The following is a 19325-nucleotide window of genomic DNA, read 5'->3' as shown; positions in this document are numbered from 1 at the left end:
TGGCATTACCAGTAGCTGATAATGCAAAACCTCATCTTATGGGCATTCCCTGCCACGTTTTTCTTCAGTCCTTCCTGAGTTTGAAATGAATGTGAACGAAGAAAGCATTCTTCCTGTGCTTTCAGTCGTTGACTTATTTCTACGGGGTGCAATTCCGAAACGCAATTCTTTGAAAACAATTTCTTTTTCTACACGAGAGGTAGTGTTAAGAAGTGATTACGATTTGGGCTTCTGAGCTCAGATTGCCTGGGTCTCAATTCCACTGTGGCCCTCAACTAGCTGGGTGGCCTTGGGCAGCTTACTGGGCCTCTCTGTGCCCTAGTGTCCCATCTGTAATATGGGATTACAACCTTGCCGCTTTCATTGGCTAGTGTTGTGAGCATTAAATGAGTTAACACCTTAAGAGTGCTTCTTAGCAAGTGCTTACAAGCGCCAGCACCCTCGACGGCCCAGAAAGGAGGTAACGTGGCCCAGCTGATTGCAGGCCGTGATGGAGACCACCTCTGTGGTCTTAGACAAGGTAGTGACCTCTCTGTGCTTCAGTTTTCTCAACTGTCAAGTGGGGCTATCGTAGGACCGACCGGAGGGGCACCTGGGTGGCTCAGTTGGTTACGTGTCTGACTCTTGACTTCAGCTCAGGCCATGATCTCATGGTTCATGAGTTTGAGCCCTGCATCAGGACTCTGTGAGCACACAGAGCCTGCTTGGGGTTCTTTCTCCCTCTCTCCTTCTGCCCCTCTCCCGCTTGCTCTCTCTCTCTCTCTCTCAGAAGAAATAAAAATTACACATAAAAAAAAAGTAGTACCTACCATAGAGCACTTTTGTGAGACTAAAATGAAACAGTACAGGTAAAGGTCCTTGCCAATGGTTCTGGGACATCCAAAATGCTCAATAAATACTAGTTAGTTCACTACTATTATTGTTATTTTTAAAAATTCTTTTTAATTCTTAGCATTAAAAACAAATTTGCCACCTCCTTCCCAAACATTCTATGCTTCCCTCTTCTTTTGGTGGCATTTATTTAATAGCCTGAGAAGATTGAATTCCTGGTATTGCCTAGTTTTTCTTTGATGGGGTAGTTTCTTTGATCCAGGGGGTGCAGTGTTTATGCTGGCTGTCCACAGGGCAACGCCCAGGAATTATTTTTTAGAATGATCTAATGTAGTTTCCAGAAATTCTCCAAAAAACAAACATTTTTCGGGGCAAAATACATTTGAGGCGGCCATTGGTTCTTTCACAGACCTTATAACCCATCTCGCAGATGCTAACATTTTCCTGCACGCCCTGACCCTCTGCCAGAAGTCGCATGGCTCTGACATCTAAGACGAGAATTGTTTGGGTTAATTCAGTACATTTTTTGTTGTTGTTGTTCCGAGGTATATTTTACACTGGAAGTTTAAAAAAATTATCTTGTATCTTGTATTTAGACTACAGTGACTTGTTTTTCTATCCTATGTATTTATAAAGGTCTGTTTCCTACTTTATTTTACAGTTATCAAAAGCACATTGCAAGGTTTCTTTTGTGAAACCTCCAAATGTTTCCGAATTTGGCAGGCATTATTAACCATTCCTTCACACCTCGGAGAAACTCCACCTTTGTCTCACTTCTTCTATGGAAAAGGTCTCTAAAAATATCTACAGGTATGGAAATAAAATTATTAGGAGGAAAATAGCATCTTTTTTTTTTTAATCTCTTAACTATCACAAACATAAAATCAAATTTCTTGGTTTAAGGTGAGTACTAATTTTACTTCTCTCAAAATACTAGCGCTAAGTCTATTCAGGAAGAATGCTGAATCTCAGGTATATTCAGAAACCAACACTCCTACATGGGAAGGCGTTTACTCGTTCTTCTCACTTTCAGGGAAGAGCTGAGCCATTGCCTGGCTGCACCCATTTGCCTAGAGTTTAGAAGAGAGCCCCGTGCTGGCAAAAGATCAGCATGGACCCTCTGGCCACGGGCGACCTCGCTAGTGACTGGACAGGGCCCCTTTGCAATACCAGCAACGTATTCAAAGCTTCGGACAAATATATAAAAATCACGAAGAAAGCTTGATGGTTTCCCGGCGAGACATCGCCTCTGTCGCAGGCCTGGCAGGATTCGTCAGAAGGGGGCCGGGGAAGAGAAGGTACCAGACAAGCCGGGTTTATTGGGATCGGAATAGGCGGGGCATGCTGGGGACTCAAGGGGAACGGATATCTATGTAAGGAGCATACGGGTAAAACATGGAGAAAGAGAGACGTCCGAGTGATCTACATCCAGGGGAAGGGTGGAACCCCTTAAATGCCATGGGAAGTCCGCTTTAGCTGAACACGAGGGGAAGGAGGAGGTAATCTTAAAAAGGAAGCATAGTGTATATATAGTTGCAGCTAGCGTATTTTAACTGAGTAATTTGGTGTTTGGGAAGATGGAAACATTGTGCCTGGAAAGGAAGCCACATCTCTTTGCAACCGCGTTGGAGCTGTACCCCACCCCCAACCCCCCTTGCCCAGCCTGCTGCCCACAGGGGCCTGCCCAGAGGGTTGCTGTTCAAGCACACTTCCACCAGGGGGCACTGTGGTCCACGCAAAACCACTCTACTCTGGCCCCGGTCCTTCCGGTGCGGCTCCGAACTGGACGGAATCGTGTGAGAGTGGCTTGACTTCAAGGGCTGGGGCCACAGGGCTCAGTGGCTTCCCTGGAAGTCCTCTCCCGTGCCCCGAGGAGGCGTCTCCTGCAGTGTCTGCAGGGCCCAGCTGTGCTTTTCCGCGGGAGAGCGGAGCCCAGTGGTGAAGCACGCACAGGCACGAGTGAATACCCTTGGCCACCTGCCTCATCCCTGCCATCTGCTTCTTGGTCTCCAAATGGCTGGCCTGCACTCCCTCCTCTCCCCATGCCCTTTCTTCAAAGTCGCCCCTCCCCTTCCTTTGCGCTGATAACATCTAGTGGGTCAAATTCTATTTTAGCTTTTTACTGACTGGCTGACCCTCCTTGCTGCGACAGGGAGAAGTTATTTATTTTTTCTCAGGAAACCTCAACATCTAGGTGGGAAAGGACTGGTTTCCTGGAAGAGTGCTTCTAGAAAGACCACCCCCCTAGGAAATGTCACAAACTTTTTTATCTAGGTACTTCCTGCTTCCTCAGTTTAAAGTACTCCTTCCCCTGGCCATAGCCTTGTAAAAGAACTTCAAAGGCTCTGGCCTTCCAGGTTTAGGCTCATAGGCTTTTTTTCTTTGAACTCTTCGTGGTTTACTAGGAATCGGGCATTTAGTTATCCTACAGATTGGTCTGTGGTTATTGAGGGAACTTGATCGTTAAATTCTGTGCAACCAGCTCCTGTTAATGCGGTTGCGTGTATCCGACCACACGTACACCTTATATTGTTCTTGGGGCTTGGGGCCTCCTAGGAGGACGCACACCTCGTTCAGATGTCATCATGAGGTGAAAGCTATGCAGTGGATGATGCTGTCACTTTTAAGTGTAAATATTTAGGTTTATTTATTTAAATTTGCAAAAACGCTTCACCTTCGCGTGCAAACTTATCATTAGTTCTCTTTCTCCACGGCTCAGCTTAAGTGCTCTGTGTAGTTACTCTCCCGGAGAGGTGCAGACGATAGGACGTGTAAGAGTGTTAAGATCAGGGTGTTATTTCTTAGACACAGATGTTGTTTTCTTTCTCTTTAAAAACAAAACAAAACAAAACTCTCTTTTATAAAACTAATACATGTTCTTGGAAGGAACATGTAAAGGAGTTATCCATCATTTAAACCTCCTTATAAATCAGTCTATTAGAGATAGGAAAGATCTTAAGGAAAGGAGACGCAAGGCAGCTGAGCCACGTGAACTTGGGCAAATGCACGTGACCTCGGGCCTCAGGGTATCGTTTTCCTTGTGGGAAGTGGGAAGGAGAAACTGTTTCAGCCGGTAGTATGAAGATCAAAATCCAAAGGAGATGAGAAACAAATTAACTCTACTGGAATTAAAAAACTTAACATTTTTTTAAAAAATTCAAAGGAGATGGTTAATGAGACCGTGCTTTATAAAACTCACATGCATGGAACTGTTACGGTTTTGACGGAGGCAGAGGAAAAGAGGCTGCAGGAGAGGAGGATGCAGGTGGGCTGAGGGGTGGGGCAAGTGTCTGGATGGGTGAGCACCCCCACTGTCAGGAAAGGTGGGAAAAGAACTGAGGAGACCCCGAGGCAGACTAGCTTACTTCACAACTCTGCACGGTATATGGGTCTGAGGGGTCAAGTCAGGGGCGGTGAGAGGTGATGTTTCCCAGCGAAAACAAGCGTGGGATTTTATGTCAGAAGAACGGACACTGCCAGATGATAACCTTGAAGGCTTTGGGGGAAGTTTCTCAAGGTCTGTATCCCTTAGTTTCTGATCTGTCAATGATGGGTGATGATGAGTGTTACTTATGGTCAGCATGACATGGGAATCATGGAAAAACTGACTTTATAAATTCTAAAGGACTATGGTTATGATCTCGTAGAACACTGACCAATGGTTAAGCAGCTCACTCTCTGAAATGAGGCAGTAGCATCCAACCTTACTAGTAGCCATTGTCTTCTTCACTACCATATACTTCCGACACAAAAAATGCCCGTTTCACTTGAGGATGTCCTCAGCGGAGCAGCAAAAGTTAAATTTATTAAACATCAGCCCTTGACTACCTGTCTTTTTAATATTCCCTGTGATGAAACAGAAGTACACGTAAAGCCTTTCTACTGTGCGCTGAAGTGTGATGGTGAAGTGCTTCAATTGTTTGAGATATGAGCTCAACCAGCTACTTTTTTTCCCTGGGGGATACCAGTGTTATTTGAAGAAAGCTTAACAGTCTAATTGAATACCAGAATAGTTCGTATTCTTTTTTTTTCTTTGAGAGAGACAGAGACAGAGACAGAGACAGAGAGAAGGGGAGGGACAGAGGAAGAGAGAAAGAGAATCTTAAGGAGGCTCCATGCTGAGCATGGGCTTGATTCCACAGCCCTGGGATCATGACGTGATCCGAAATTAAGAGTCAGATGCTCAACCGACTGAGCCACCCAGGCGCCCCAGAATATTTCATATGCTTGAAAAGGGATAGTGAGCCTTTCATCTCAAAGCAAACAACGGGCAGTATTTGTAGTGTGAATAGTGCTGCAATGAATATATTTTTTCAAAATCTTAATTTCAATTTTTTTGGAGGTATACCCAGAAATGGAATGCTGGATGACATGGTAATTCTGTGTTTAATTTCTTGAGGAGCCACTATACTATTTTACATCGTGGTTGCACCATTTTGCATTCCTGCCAGCCTGAACAAGGGTTCCAGTGTCTTCACATTCTTGGCCAACACTTATTTTCCATTTATGTTTTTGATAGTAACCATCCTAATGGATGCGAGGTGGTATCTCATTGTGGTTTTGATTTGCATTTTCCTGATGATGAGTGATGTTGAGTGCTTTTTCATAGGCTTGTTGGCCATTTGTATATTATCTTTGGAGAAATGTCTACTCAAGTCCTTTGCACATTTTAAAATTTGGTCTCTTGTTTTTATGTTGTTGAATTGTAGGAGTTCTTTTATGTGTTCTGGTTGTTAACCCCTTGTCAGATACATGGTTTGCAAATATTTTCTCCCATTCAACAAGTTGTCTTTTCACTCTGTTGATTGTTGATTGCTGCTTTTGACACCCAGAAGCTTTAAAGTTTGATGTAGTTCCATTTACCTTTGGTTTTTTTTGTTTCTGTTTTTTTTTTTTGCTTTTATTGCTCATGCTTTTGGTTTCATATCCAAGTCCAATGTCATGAGTCTTTTTAAATTTGTTTTCTTTACCCTGTGTTTTCTTCTGGGAGTTTTTTAGTTTCAGATTTTATATTTAGTTCCTTAATCAATCTTGAGTTAATTTTTGTGGATGATATAAGCTAAGGATCCAGCTTTATTTATTTTAATTTTTTGGCATGTGAGTGTCCAATTTCCTCAACATCATTTGTTGAAGAAACTATCCTTTCTGCATTGTTGAAGATCAGATATATGTGGGCTGATTTCTGGGCTCTCTATTCTATTCTATTAGTCTATATGTCTGTCTTTATGTCAACTCCATACTATTTTGATTACTGTATCTTTGTAATATTTTGAAATCAGGAAGTATGAGTCCTCCTGCTTTTATTTTTTACCCTCAAGATTGTTTTTGTTATTTGGGATCCTTTGAGATTCCATATGAATTTTAGGAATTTTTTTCCTATTTCTGCAAAAAAAAAAAACCATTTAGATTTTGATAAGGATTGGATTGAACTGTAGATTGCTTTGGGTAGTACAGACATTTTAATAATATTAAGTTATCTAATCCAGGAACATAGAATGTATTTCCATTTATTCATGTCTTTTTAAATTTCTTCCAGTATTGTTTTCACTTTTTAGTATATGAGTCTTTTATGTCCTTGTTTAAATTTACTCATAAATGTTTTATTCTTTTTGATGCTATTGTAAATGGGATTGTTTTCTTAATTTCTGTTTGAGTTGTTCATTAGTGTGTACAAATGTATAGAAATGTTAGTGTATAGAAATCCAAGGAATTTTTGCGTGTTGATTTTGTATCCTGCAACTTTGCTGAATCTGTTTATTAGTTTTTTAAAAATGTTTATTTTTGAGAGACACAGAGAGAGTCAGAGCATGAGAGGGGGAGGGTCAGAGAGAGAGGGAGACACAGAATCTGAAGCAGGCTCCAGGCTTTGAGCTGTCAGCACAGAGACTGATGAAGGACTCGAACTCATGAGCCATGAGATCATGACCTGAGCCAAAGTCAGATGCTTAACTGACTGAGCCACACAGGTGCCCCTGTTTATTACTTTTAACAGGTGTATTGTGGGTTTCCTATGTTAAGGTCATATTATTTGCAAACACAGATGATTTTACTTTTTCCTTTCTACCTTGGATGATTTTTACTTCTTTTTCTTGTCTAATTGCTTTGGCAAGGACATCTAGTATTGTGTTGAATAGAAGCAGCAAGAATGAGCATCTTTGCCTCGTTCATGATCTTAGAGAGAAAGCTTTTAGTTTTTTGCCAATGAGTATGACATTACCTGTGGGATTTCCATATATGGAATGGAATTATGTGGAGGTTATTTATTATGTGGAGGTAACTTCCTCTCTTCAGAGTTTGTTGAGTGTTTTTATCATGAAAGGCTGTTGGATTTTGTCATATGCTTTTTCTGTATCAATTGAGATGTTTGTGTGGTTTTTGTTCTTCATTCTGATAATGTGGTGTGCTACAGTGATTGATTTTACCGTCTTTGCATTCCAGGAATAAATCCCACTTGGTCATGGTATATTATCTTTTAAATGTGTGTTGAATTTGTTTTGCTAGTATTTTGTTGAGGATTTTTGCATCAATATTCGTCATAGATACTGATCTGTAGTTTCCTTATTGTAGTATCTTTGTTGGATCTTGTTATGGTAATGCTGGCCTCATAAAATTAGTTTGGAAATATTCTCTCCTTTTTATTTATTTATTTTTTTTGAGAAGGACTGGTGTTAATTTTTCTTTAAGTGTTTGATGGAATCCTCTAGTGAAGCCATCTGGCCCTGGGCCAATGTGATTTTAGAGATTTTTTTAAAAGTTTATTTTATTTTGAGACAGAGAGAGAGAGAGAGAGCAGGGGAGGGGCAGAGAGAGGGGGAGATAGAGATCCCCAAGCATGCTCCACACTGTCAGCACAGAGATGTCTCAATCCCAAGACCCTGGGATCATGACCTGAGCCGGAATCAAGAGTCAATCACTCAACTATCTAAGCCACCAGGCGCCCCTCAGTGTGATTTTTTTAAATTATTTAATAAATATGTCTACATTTGAAGGATCTCTATTACTAGTGAACCCAAAATTTCCACTGACCAATGCATGATGTTATAAAATCATGCCTGAGTAAAAGTGCCATTCAAAGTGTAAGACAGACTAATGGATTTTAATGTAACAGTATGAAAATTTCACTGAGTAGTTTCAAACTCTACAGTGTAACTAATCCTTTGTCATGTTTTGCTGTAGTGTCAAAGAAAATGTCAATTACTATCTGAAAAGATGATCAAAATACTCATCATTTTATTACTACATATTTGTATGAGTCTGGATTTTCTTCATATACCTCAACCAAAACTAAATATCACAACAGATTGTGACAACAAAAAATTGTGATGAAGAAGGCATCTTTGTGCTCTTTGAGGAGTTGGTCTAAATGACCTCTAAAAAGTCTTCCATTTCAGTCCCTAAATTCTAAGACCTCAACTTTTTTAAAGCAAGATATTTTAAAGTCTTGCCTAAAAAAAGTTGCCAAATAGAAACCAACAACTTGTTCTCATCCTTCTGTAAAACAACATGGCTGTATGTGTGTGTGTGCGTACCCATTCGTTCTTTGTCCTGTTAATCTTATTACTAGGAATATAGTCTGCAGAAAAAGATTCTAAGGAATAATAAAATACAAAAAGGCAATTTATGCAAATATGTCTATCATAGCACAATTCATGGTGGTAAAAACTTGAAGCAGCCTAATTAACCAATGCATAGCAAGGAGGGCACCTGTTGGGATGAGCACTGGGTGTTTTATGGAAACCAATTTGACAATAAATTTCATATTAAAAAAATAACCAATGCATAGCAAATGTTAACCAAACAATGGTACATCGACATAATAAAACTCTCTGTGATGACTTATGTGGCAAGTATGTAGATTACAGTCAGTAAAAAATGAGTCCCTGCCTAGTTTATAGTATAAACCATTGATTATAGCTCTATAAAAATTCAGGTTTCAATATCGACCAGAAATAGAAATAATTTAGTTGAGTATGTTGTTTTCCTATAAAGTGGTTGTATGCACGTTGATATTTATAAATGATAGACAATCACTGCAAGAATATTCAGGTCTGGATACCAGAAGGCCAGTTCTGGACACAGACAGGCCAGGATGAGCCATTTTAATGGTGGTGGAAACCTCTTTGGGTACTCCCATCCCCTCTCTGGCCTCCCATCTTCTCGTAGTCTAGTCAGGAGAAGAGGGAAGTGGGTAGGGCAGGGCAGTTGTGGGGGGTACCCTAGGCAAAAGAATTTACTGGGGGTCTGTGAGGAGCACCAGCCGAAGTTGGAGTACCGGCTGGGGATGCCTGGTTGACTTGGCAATATGTCATACCTCATCTGGTCTCCTTGGTTATTCCTGGATTGGCAGGGCCTAGGACTTTGCAACCCAGCCCAGTTAGATTTGCCACACATTTATTGAGTGTCTACTGTGTGCCAGGTACTTCACTAGGCCCTGTGGGGCCAAAGGCTGTTCTTCTCAATCTGGAAGAACTTAACCACACTCCAGGTAAGCTCCACCAGGCATGAAGTGAATGGGCAGTGATATTTTAGATACTTGACAATAAAACATACTGTTAACCTTTCTAGTGAATAGGTTTCATGACTTCGGGGCAGTTGTTGACTAGAACTGCTCATTAGTGGCCTGACATTTACGTGTCAATGGTTCATTCTGTTCCAGAGTACCGTGGACTGTAGGGGTTGGGGAGGCTCGGGAGGAAGGAAAAGAGACCAAAGCAAAACAAAGCAACAACAACACAAACAGGGTAACTTAGTCGTAAATTACATGACTTTTTTTGGAAAAAGACGTGAAAGAAAAGAATTCTCCTTCTGAAGATAAATGTGTTGCTTTGTCTCGAAATTGTTATTTCTTCCTGGCAACAAAATAAAGTTAGGGCCAGATGAAACTATCCTCAGGGTCATTTCCAGGAGCCCAAGAATAGATATAAAAGAGTGGAAGCATGTGGGACAAGGAGAGAGGTCTAAATTGGAGGCGTTTTTTTCACTTGTTTGGTTCCTTATTTGTCAAATACTATTTGCCTCACTGGATTACCATGAGGATACATAAAATGGTTCCGTGAACTATAAAGTAGAACAAAAACGTAAGACACCGTTGCTTTTATTGTTAGTACAGAATATTCCATAGACTTGGATCTTGCGATAAATGAGAATTATACCTGTCACATATAATTTTTGATTGGAGTGGCGATTTTCTATAGAAGACTCTCTGGGTCTAGTAATAAGACGCAAAGGTTTAAATTATTGGGTTTTTTTTTCTTTTTAAAAATATATCTCTTTTAAAAAATTTATCTTTTAAAAAATTTTTAATGTTTACTTATTTTTGAGAGGGAGAGAGTTCAAGCAGGGGAGGGCCAGAGAATCCAAAGCAGGCTCTGCACTGTCAGCACAAAGCCCCACGTGGGGCTCTAACCCATGAACCATGAGATCATGACCTGAGCCAAAGTTGGACTCTCAATAGACTCAGCCACCCAGGTGCCCCTATTATTTTTTTCTTAAATCAGTAACAGAACCACAAAGTTTTCCATATGGTTTGGTCGTATCATCAGCAAAATTAACACTTGTCCAAAATGTAAATTAATTTTCAGAAGCAAAAAATTTCGTCTCCTCTTTAGCGCCCAGTTAATTTCATCTTTGGGGCCAGGGGGAGATCAAGCTAAGTCTATACCCCCATCTCACAACCACTGTTTTCAAATGGTATTTTCCTAAGGACTCTATGCCTATTATTACACAAAATAACTCAAAGCAAGAAAAAAAAATATCTTTCAGTTAGAATTTTGGACTCTCCCCAAAGTGCTGATTAATCCCAAGTCATGATATTTGGAGGAAGCAGTTTCAAGTTTTCTGGATGAAAAATAGAACAGACTCGTGAGCAGGTGCCAAATATAATCCTCAGCCCAGTCTGGTTCGCTTTGCCAGACAGCATCGATGGTATTTCCGTTGTGTTTAGTTTGAAATACTAAAAACAGTTGTCAGTTGGAACGCCTCTGTCTCCAGAAAACACTGGACAGACCCCTGAAATACAGGTACAACAGGGAAGGTGAGGACGAAGGAGGTGAGTCTGGGTGGGATAAGTCACTAACACTCCTCTGATGTCCTCGGCATCCTGGGTTGTCCCCTCAGGGCAGCACCAGCTGCATGGGACCTCCCGGGGGGTGTGTTATTGTAAGTCACTAGGAGGGGCTGTGATAAAAGCAGGTCAGTGGGGGGCCAGGCCTATCGAGGCAAACTGACCAGTCAGAGAGTTTTTCCCAGTTCCTGGCATTCACGGACTCTCCTTACTGGCTCAGACACCCAGGCCTTCTCTGGGGCAATGTCTCTGGTTCTGGAACCCCGAGAACTGCAGCCTGTCGCTCAAAGCTTCTGCTCCTGGAGCTGGAGGGACTGATCTGTGTGTGTCAGGCGGGGCGCTCCCAGGCATAAGGAGTCCAGTGCGGAGACCAAGACCATGGCTGAGAATCGTTCCGGGTGGACGCAGCATGCCCACTGTGCCCGGGCTGGGCAGCAGCCTGAAAACCTGGGAACAAGTCCCGATAGGGGACGTAGAGCCAAATGCAGCTCCTGGACGGGCCCTGAGACAGAGGAGGGAGGGTGGCTTTCTCCTCAAGACTGTTCAGGCAAATTACGTGTCCGGGAGACTGACCGCATCATTCCAGGATGTGTCTCCTCAAGGTGTGTAAAGCAGTGTCCTCAAAGGATAGTTCCCAGAGGTCCTGTCGGATGATGTTCTTGGTAAAAATGTAGACTTAGAGATTTAGAGGTGGGCTGGGGCTCAGCCTTGTGCATTTTAAACCAGGATTCCGAAAGCTTCTTATTACATAAAGATCCCCTCCCCTTGCAGATGGACATCTTAGATGTCAGGACAGGTCGGTGGGGGGCAAATATTTTTGGACGAATCGCTTGTTCGTGTTCCTCAAATTACACGATACTAGTTGCTATTTACCCCATCGCACCTTGAGAGGAAAACATACTTCGGGGGTGGTAGCGAGTTGCATTATATTTCTCTTTCCCCTTTCTCCTCTCAGGCTCAGCGTGATTCCTGAATTTCCAATGAACATTCCTAGCATGGAGTCATATGGGTATCACCTGCTCCCCGTCTCCTCTACCAGAAAATGGAAATCTCGTCCCATCAGGCACATATTAGTTTTCTATGCTGTGTAACAAATTACCACAGACTCAGCAGCTTAAAGTAACACTCGTTTATGACTCCGCCTTCTCCATGGGTCAGGAGTCCAAGCATGGCTTAACAGAACCTTCTGCTCCCTAAGGTTGTAATCAAGGAACCAGCCAGGCTGTGTTCTGATCCAGAGCTCAGAGTTCTATTCCAGGCTTTCATGGTTATTGGTAGAATTCACTTCCTAGTGGTTACAGACCAGAGGGTCCTGGCTTCTTCTTTGCTTTTGGTCGGAGGCCATCTTCAGTTCCTAGAGGTGCTTGCAGTTTCCCACCACATGGATTTCTCCAGAGGCAGTCCAGAAGGTTCTACTAAGCCATGCTTGGACTCCTGACCCATGGACAGGGCGGGATAATAACATGGCTGTTTGCATCTTAGAGACCAGGAGGCTGCCTTGATGTCTGGCCATCACTGCCTTGATGTCTCATTGCTGCCATATTGGCTAGTCTATTAGTTTACTAGGGCTGCCCTAACAAAGTATCATGGACTGGGTGGTTTAAACAACAAAGATTAATTTCCTCCCCGTTCTGGATTGTCAAGTCCAAGATCAAGGTGTCAGCAGGCTTGATTTCTTCTGAAGCCTCTTTTCTTGGCTTGTAGATGGCCATTTTCTTGGGGTGTGTTCACAACCTCTTTTCTCTTTCTGTGTCTGGGTCCAAATTTCTCCTTCTTCTAAGGACACCAGTCATATTGGATCAGGGCCCACCCACACGACTTCCTTTAACCCTAATTAACTCTTTAAAGGGCCTATCTGCAAATAGAGTCACATTCGGAGGTTCTAGGGCTTAGGATTTCAACATATAAATTTAGGTGGGTGGGAAGACACAATTCAGCCCAGAACATAGTGGGATGTGGGATACACCAAAAAAGAAAAAAAAAATGTGATAAATGCTAGAGCAAGGGAAACACAGGATGCTGTGGGGAAATTCCTGGGACAGTGATCAGGCCTGGGCTCGACAGGGAAGTCTTCCTGGAAATGCCGAAATCTAGGCTTAGACAGGAAGCGTCCAAAGGACCAAGAGGGAAGGGGTAGAGTGTCCAAGCAGAAGGAGTCACATTGTGTTGGTTAGGAACGATTTTGGTTTCAAGGAAGAGGTACTGATTAAGGCTGGCTCGAAGCAGTAGGCGTTTATTTTCTGTCACATCACAAGGAGTGGGAGTAGGCAGCTGCTGACATTGGTTCTGCAGCTTGATGATCTGTAGGTGTCTCCGCTATTCTCTTGGCCTTTTCTTATGGTCACAAGATCGCTGTTGCCCCATTAGCATCATTTCTGTGTCAAAGACACAACAGGTGAGGGAATGTTGTTAGCAACGTCTATCCTTTCAATCAGGAAAGCAACAGCTTTCCTAGAAGCTCCCAGCAGACTACGGCCCATCTTCCGTGAGTCAGACAAGGTCACAAATGACCGCCCCTGGCTGCAAAGAAGGCTGGGAATGGGAGTGTTTTCTACCCTGGCCTCTGTGTGGAAGTGGAAGAGAGGTGGAGGCTGAGAGGGGATGCGTCAGCCAGTCAGTGTGGCCATAAGCACACAAAGCCTGGGGGTGGGGGAACGTGGCTTGTTCAGAGAACTCACAGTGGTTGGTAGAGTTGGAGGATGAAGTGCTGTGGGGAAATGGCAAGACGTGAAGCGGGAGAAGGTGGGGAGTCATGAAGGACAGATTAATAAGTTTGGATTTTACCTTGGAGACAGTGGGAGATGTCTCAGTTATCTATTGTTGTGTAACAAACCACCCTCAATTTAGTGGCTTGAAATAATGACCATCTTGTTATGGACACAGATTCTCTGAGTCAGGAGTTCTGGCAGGCACAGCGGCTGACAGCTCCTTCTGCTCGTAACTGGTGCCATTAACTGACACAGGCACACAGGAGCAGGGTAAATTTGGGGGAAGACAATGGGCTCACTCTTGGATGTTTGCACTTGGGGTTTCTGCGAAACATCCAAGATCCAAGCAGAGTTTTCTAGTAGTTGGTTATATGGGTTCAGTTTTCAGGAAAAATTTCTGGGCTAAAGATGCTGATTTAAAAATCATCAAGGGTGCAGTTGGTAATTGAGATCTTGGGGGAAATGTGAAATACCAGGGAGAATGTGTGGAATGGAAAAGAAAAAAAAAAACACCGCTCAACTGAATTCTGGGGAGAATCAAAGTTTCAGGTTCAGGCAAAGGAGCCTTCAAACAAGGCTAAGGAATGGCCACAGAGGTAGAAGGGCGCTGAGATTATTCTGGACTGTCTACTTGAACCCCAAATGCCATTGCAAGGGTCCTTAGAAAGGAGGCAGAAGGAGATTGGAGGATGCAGAGAAAATGGTGTGAGGGTGGTGGCACAGAGGGAAGTGATGTGGCCACAAGCCATGGAATTCCTGGAGCCACCAGAAGCTGTAAGAGGCCAGGAATAGATTCTCCTCTAGAGCCCAGAGGGAGCGTGGCCCTGTTGACAACTTGATGTCAGATTTCTGGCTTCCAGACTAAGAGAGAATAAATTTCTGTTGTTTTAAGTCACCTAGTTTGTGGTGATTTGGTACATCGGTTCTAGGAGACTACCTCAGAGAGAAATCAGGAAAGCAAGATATCATGGAAGCCAAGGGAGAAAGGATTTCAAGAGGATGAGTGGTCAACATTTAACAAATAGTTATTAAGTGCATCCTATGTAGGAAGTCCTATCCAAGATGCTGGAGATGCTGTCCTCAGGGAGCTTCCATTCTAGCGTTTCCTGTTGGGATGAACACTGGGTGTTGTATGGAAACCAACTTGACGATACATTATATTTAATATAAAAAAAATAAAAATAAAATGTATTTATCAGCAAAAAAAAAAAAAAAAAAAAGTTTCCTAACAATGAACCAGCAGTTGCTCATTGTGGCAAAGGTGTCAATTAGAAAAGCTGAAAAGAGTTGTGGTGGGCATTTGCTTTCTATTTTTGCCACCCGTTATTCTTTCACCTTTCTTTTGATTATAACACCTGCATTTCCTTTTAGGAAACTTCCTTCCCCATCGTGTGCACTCTCAGTAGTCTCCTGGGACTTCAGATTTTAAGCCTAGGTACAAGAATGGGAGACAGAGCCAAAGTTCATTTGCTCCGAAAGCGGGGCCCTGACCAGGCTGTTGAATAGTTGTTACTACCCACCCCCTAGGGCTGCCCCGGTTTCTGCATTTCTTCTGACCCTGGTTATCTAGGTACCTGCTGATTCCCTGCTCTATTTCTTCCTTAATGAATCCTTGTCTACCTAAGGCAATTAGCTTTCTCTTACTTGAAAAGAAAGACCTGTGGGGAGCCTGGGTGGCTCAGTGGGTTATGCGTCCAACTCTTGATTTCGGCTCAGGCCGTGATCTCATGGTTCATGAGTTCAATCCCCTCATCGGGCTCTGTGCTGACAGTGTGGAGTCTGTTTGGGATTCTCTCTCTCTCTCTCTCTCTCTCTCTCTCTCTCTCTGTCCCCTCCCCTGCTCATGCTCTCTCTGTCTCAAAATAAATAAATAAACTTAAGAAAGACTTGTAATTAACATAGGCATCTGTTGGCCTTCAGCCAGATTATGACTTATTGAAGAGTATAATATATAGGAAGAAAAGGAGTGCAGACAAAGAGAAAGATGGTATAATGGCGGGAGGAGGGTGTAGCTTAGGAGAGGTTTCCTTTCTCTTTATTTTCAGATATTGAGGGGATCTATGTGTTGGTGGAGGCAGAGGCTGAAGATATAGGACAGAGAGTGGGTAACTGATGGAAACATGTCTGTGAAGAAAGAGATGGGATCTTAAACATCAGAAGATCTCTACTGTAACTGAGGGAAGGAGGTGGATAAGATTGGAGCTAAGTCTGTGAGAGTAGTGCAGAAAGTTTACAAGATTCCTTTCTACTATCTTTTATTTTCTCTGAAAAGTGAGAGGCCAGGTCATCACCCAAGAGTGAAGAGGACAGCGATGGGGTTAGTGGTTTGAGGAAAGAGGAGGGGGCTTGAAGTAACCAGTATGGAGAGTGGGAAGGAGAATCAATTAAAGCAACCTGGCAGAGTTGGCTGGAAAGATTGTGAGTCCCGTTTGGGTCAGACACCATGAGTTTATCTAATACAGTCTGTGAGGTGGTGTGGATTTCTTCCTCAGCACTTAAGAGTATCAAGAAGGCCAATAGTTGGAGTAATCCAGGGTTTAGGTTTCATCAGGTGGGTATGATGGAAAGACGATGAGGTGAGCTTGTTGAGAATGCCAAGAGAAGTTGGACAGGGTGAAACATTGGGTAGAAGCTAGGGAGGGAAGGGAGTGTTGACAGCATGGGTAGTTAGGGGTGAGGGAGAAGGGTGAAGAGACTAGAGGGCTGGACAAAGGGGAAGAACTGATGCAGAGGAAGTAAGTGGATGATCCAGCTGGGAGAAGGAGGGTGGTGTGGAGCTAGGATTCCAGGGGACAAGTAGATCCAGGTCATGGCTGAGGGAGGGAATGGAAGGGCCACTGTGGAGAAGGTTGCTGCTGAGAGGAGGCCAGCGATAGAAAACTTAGGTTTTTGAGGTCATTCTCAAAAATGTTTCATTTCCTTAGCCCAGAAATAGAAAGGAAGACTGAGCCAGATTGTGGAGCCTTCAGTAAATGATGAAGCAAGACAGGAAGTTTGGAAGATAACAGCAATGTGGAAAGGAAGTGTGCAGCAGATAGAAATTTGTTTCATGATGTTCAGGAACACGAAACATGGCTTTTATGTTGGATGACAAATCAAATCCGGCTCTAAGACCCCACTTCCTGGTTGGTGGCACAGTTGATGTTGGTGATTACTGGGACTCCTAGTGCCCTCCTGTACTGAGTCCTTTAACAGAATCCCAGGGTTTACCTGGTCATAGGGTGGTGGCTGCCATTGTATCACACATTGTGCTTCCATTGTGCAATGTGGTTGTCCAGCCCAGCCGTGCTCCCCAGGTGGGCTGCAATATTTACCAGAAATTAAAACTGAGAAATGTTCAAAATCTTTATTAAGTCATCAAAAAGTATTATTAAGCCCAGTATACACTGAACCAAGTAACGTTCTTTAGGTAGAATTAATTTTTCCAAACCACAAAATGAATGAGAATTTTTTTTTTTACAGTTTTTGTAAGTCACTTTCATATCTGGATTCTCACATCTGCTTCTGCATTCGATCTGCTGTGATATCGCACACGGGGTGGCCTCTGGACAATTCCATGTACACTGGGGAGAGCAGGAAAGTAAAAAAGGCAAAGAATCTTGTGTTATCGTGAAAGTAGTTTTGATCTCCCGGAACCACTGAAGGGGTCTTGGGGAACTTCAGGGGACGGCATTTTGGGACCCTCTCTTTAGAGGATCCAGCTCTTCCTGGGGCTGGAGGGGTCATACTCCCTCTTCCTCAAAACTTAGGGTTCTTACAAAGACCTGTTCCTGCTTTTAAGAATAAAGTCAAGTTTCCGAGACTCAAAGGCATGATTACTTTCTGAGAACAGGGTGAAAAAAAACACTGCTCGTTCTTTTTTAGTGAGACATCCGCAGAAACCATGGCAGTGAGTTTCTCAGCCAGATCAATCTGCTACAGAGGGACGGCAGGTGTTATTGGTGAGGGTGGAGGGGGAATGATTCGGAAGCAACTGGGAGAGAGGGAACCAGGTGGTGAATGGGGAGCAGCCCCTTGGGAGGGCTCGGGACACATCTGGGTCCCCACTAAAGCTGGGCACTTTGAGTCCTGTTAGACCCCACTCTGGTTTTCTCCTTGCCTGATCTTTTCCAGAAATTTCTCCGTCACGCCCATAATGTGGGCTGGTACGTGGACTCACTAGCCTCTCTCCTTAATCTCTTTCTCCGAACTAGTATCTCTTGCTCTCCAGTTGAAATCTTGCTAGCTGTGTGGCCTTGGGCACCACTCCAAACCTCCTTTCCCCACTCGTAAAATGGGAGATGGTGGGGGCAGGAGATGGTGCAATCACGCAAGGAAATGCAAGCCAATTACCCAGCACAGTCCGAGTCTGGTACACAACAGACTCACTTCACATTAGCCATTCTCAGTGAGCCTCTCTGGTAAAGGCCTCCGCGAGGGAGAAGAGCCAAATGACACTCGTTCTCTAACAGAGGGCTTGTACCCTGTGTCATCTCTGTAGTTTTTTAAAGGCATCCACCGCACTACCCATTCACATTTTGTTTGGTATCATATCCGGGGGTGGGAAGTCCGCGAGCAGCTTCTCACTGTGCCTGTGTCTTCAGTGTCCATCTGATTCTCGTCGTCTGCAAACACCGGCCACACCAATCCTATGAGCCCATCTCTTTCCTTTCTTACCGTTTCTCCTCATTCGTCTTAAACCAAGACCCGCTGTAGGGCCCACCGTGAATTCAGCATGGGTTACAAAGCAAGTTCAGACACGCGAAGCCATTTCTATATGGATCATTTCTGCTGAGCCACTTTCTCCCTGGCTGGTCCGGCTGGGAGCCTGGGGTGCTTCTGGCCACAACAGCTGCAGCCTGCCTCAGGGCTCAGCTCCCCCACAGCAGAGTGAGCTGAACCATCCACTCACCGGGTCACAAGGTCCGCTCCACACTTTGCCCTGCTGCTCGATTCTGAGGCTAATTTGGCAGAAAACGGGACTTGCATTTAGTTAATGAGGACCGGGCCTTAAATACTCTTTTTTCCATCCTTTCTTTTTTTAAATGTTTGTTTGTTTGTTTGTTTATTGAGAGAGAGAGAGAGAGCATGCACGCAAGCCAGGGAGGGGCAGAGAGGGAGAAAGAGAGAGAGAGGGAGAGAGAGAGAGAGAATCCCAAGCAGGCTCCACCCTGTCAGCTCAGAGCCTGATGCAGAGCTCCCCTTTTTTTAAATAAAGAAATAGACTAAAAAAAGAGATACTGTTTTTTCAGTTTATCATCCCAAGATACTTGGGTTCGACAAACGGATTAGTTAGGGAATTGTGTACCAGTCATGCATCCAGGATCTATTTGTTGAGAGCTTCTCATGTTACGGACAGAATTCTCGGTTCTGGAGATCCGGCAATGAACGGGACAGACAAAAATCCCTTCTCTGATAGAAGAGAATGAGGGCAGAAAACATATAAGGAAACAAAACAGCCAATAGCCCGGAGGCCAGGTAGAGATTTGGGTTAATCACAACGGAAACTTTGTTTTAACCAAAAGAAGGATTTTACTGGGAAGACATATGGGTCCTTGTAGAATAGGAAAGGCAGAAGAACCAAGGTTTGGGACCTCCCAAACCAGAGGCACCTGGAGAATGTAGGAAACGAGAAGTGTCTTTTCAGCATCCCATTCTGTCACAATCAGCTCCTGCTGGTGTCTCCTTCTGGGTCAAAATGCCAGAGAGGTGGCCAGCCAGTCCAGCTTGAGCCACATGCCCGG

At 43.6% G+C, this 19325-nt stretch overlaps 1 long non-coding RNA gene across 1 annotated transcript in view; it reads left to right on the top strand.

Moving 5' to 3' along the window:
* The window catches only part of LOC128776398 (uncharacterized), a 50991-nt gene extending 34099 nt beyond the window's left edge, over positions 1-16892 (top strand). The window contains exons 3-4 of the long non-coding RNA XR_008421451.1: positions 9488-9572; positions 16532-16892. This is a non-coding gene — a long non-coding RNA (uncharacterized LOC128776398). The remainder of the gene's footprint in view (positions 1-9487; positions 9573-16531) is intronic.
* Positions 16893-19325: the final 2433 nt, after the last annotated feature.

This window comes from Panthera pardus, unplaced genomic scaffold, assembly GCF_024362965.1.
Source record: "Panthera pardus isolate Hobbes unplaced genomic scaffold, ASM2436296v1 HiC_scaffold_1, whole genome shotgun sequence".
NCBI lineage: Eukaryota > Metazoa > Chordata > Mammalia > Carnivora > Felidae > Panthera > Panthera pardus.
The sequence above is the reverse complement of the archived record's forward strand: the minus strand, read 5'-3'. Positions and strand labels throughout refer to the sequence as shown.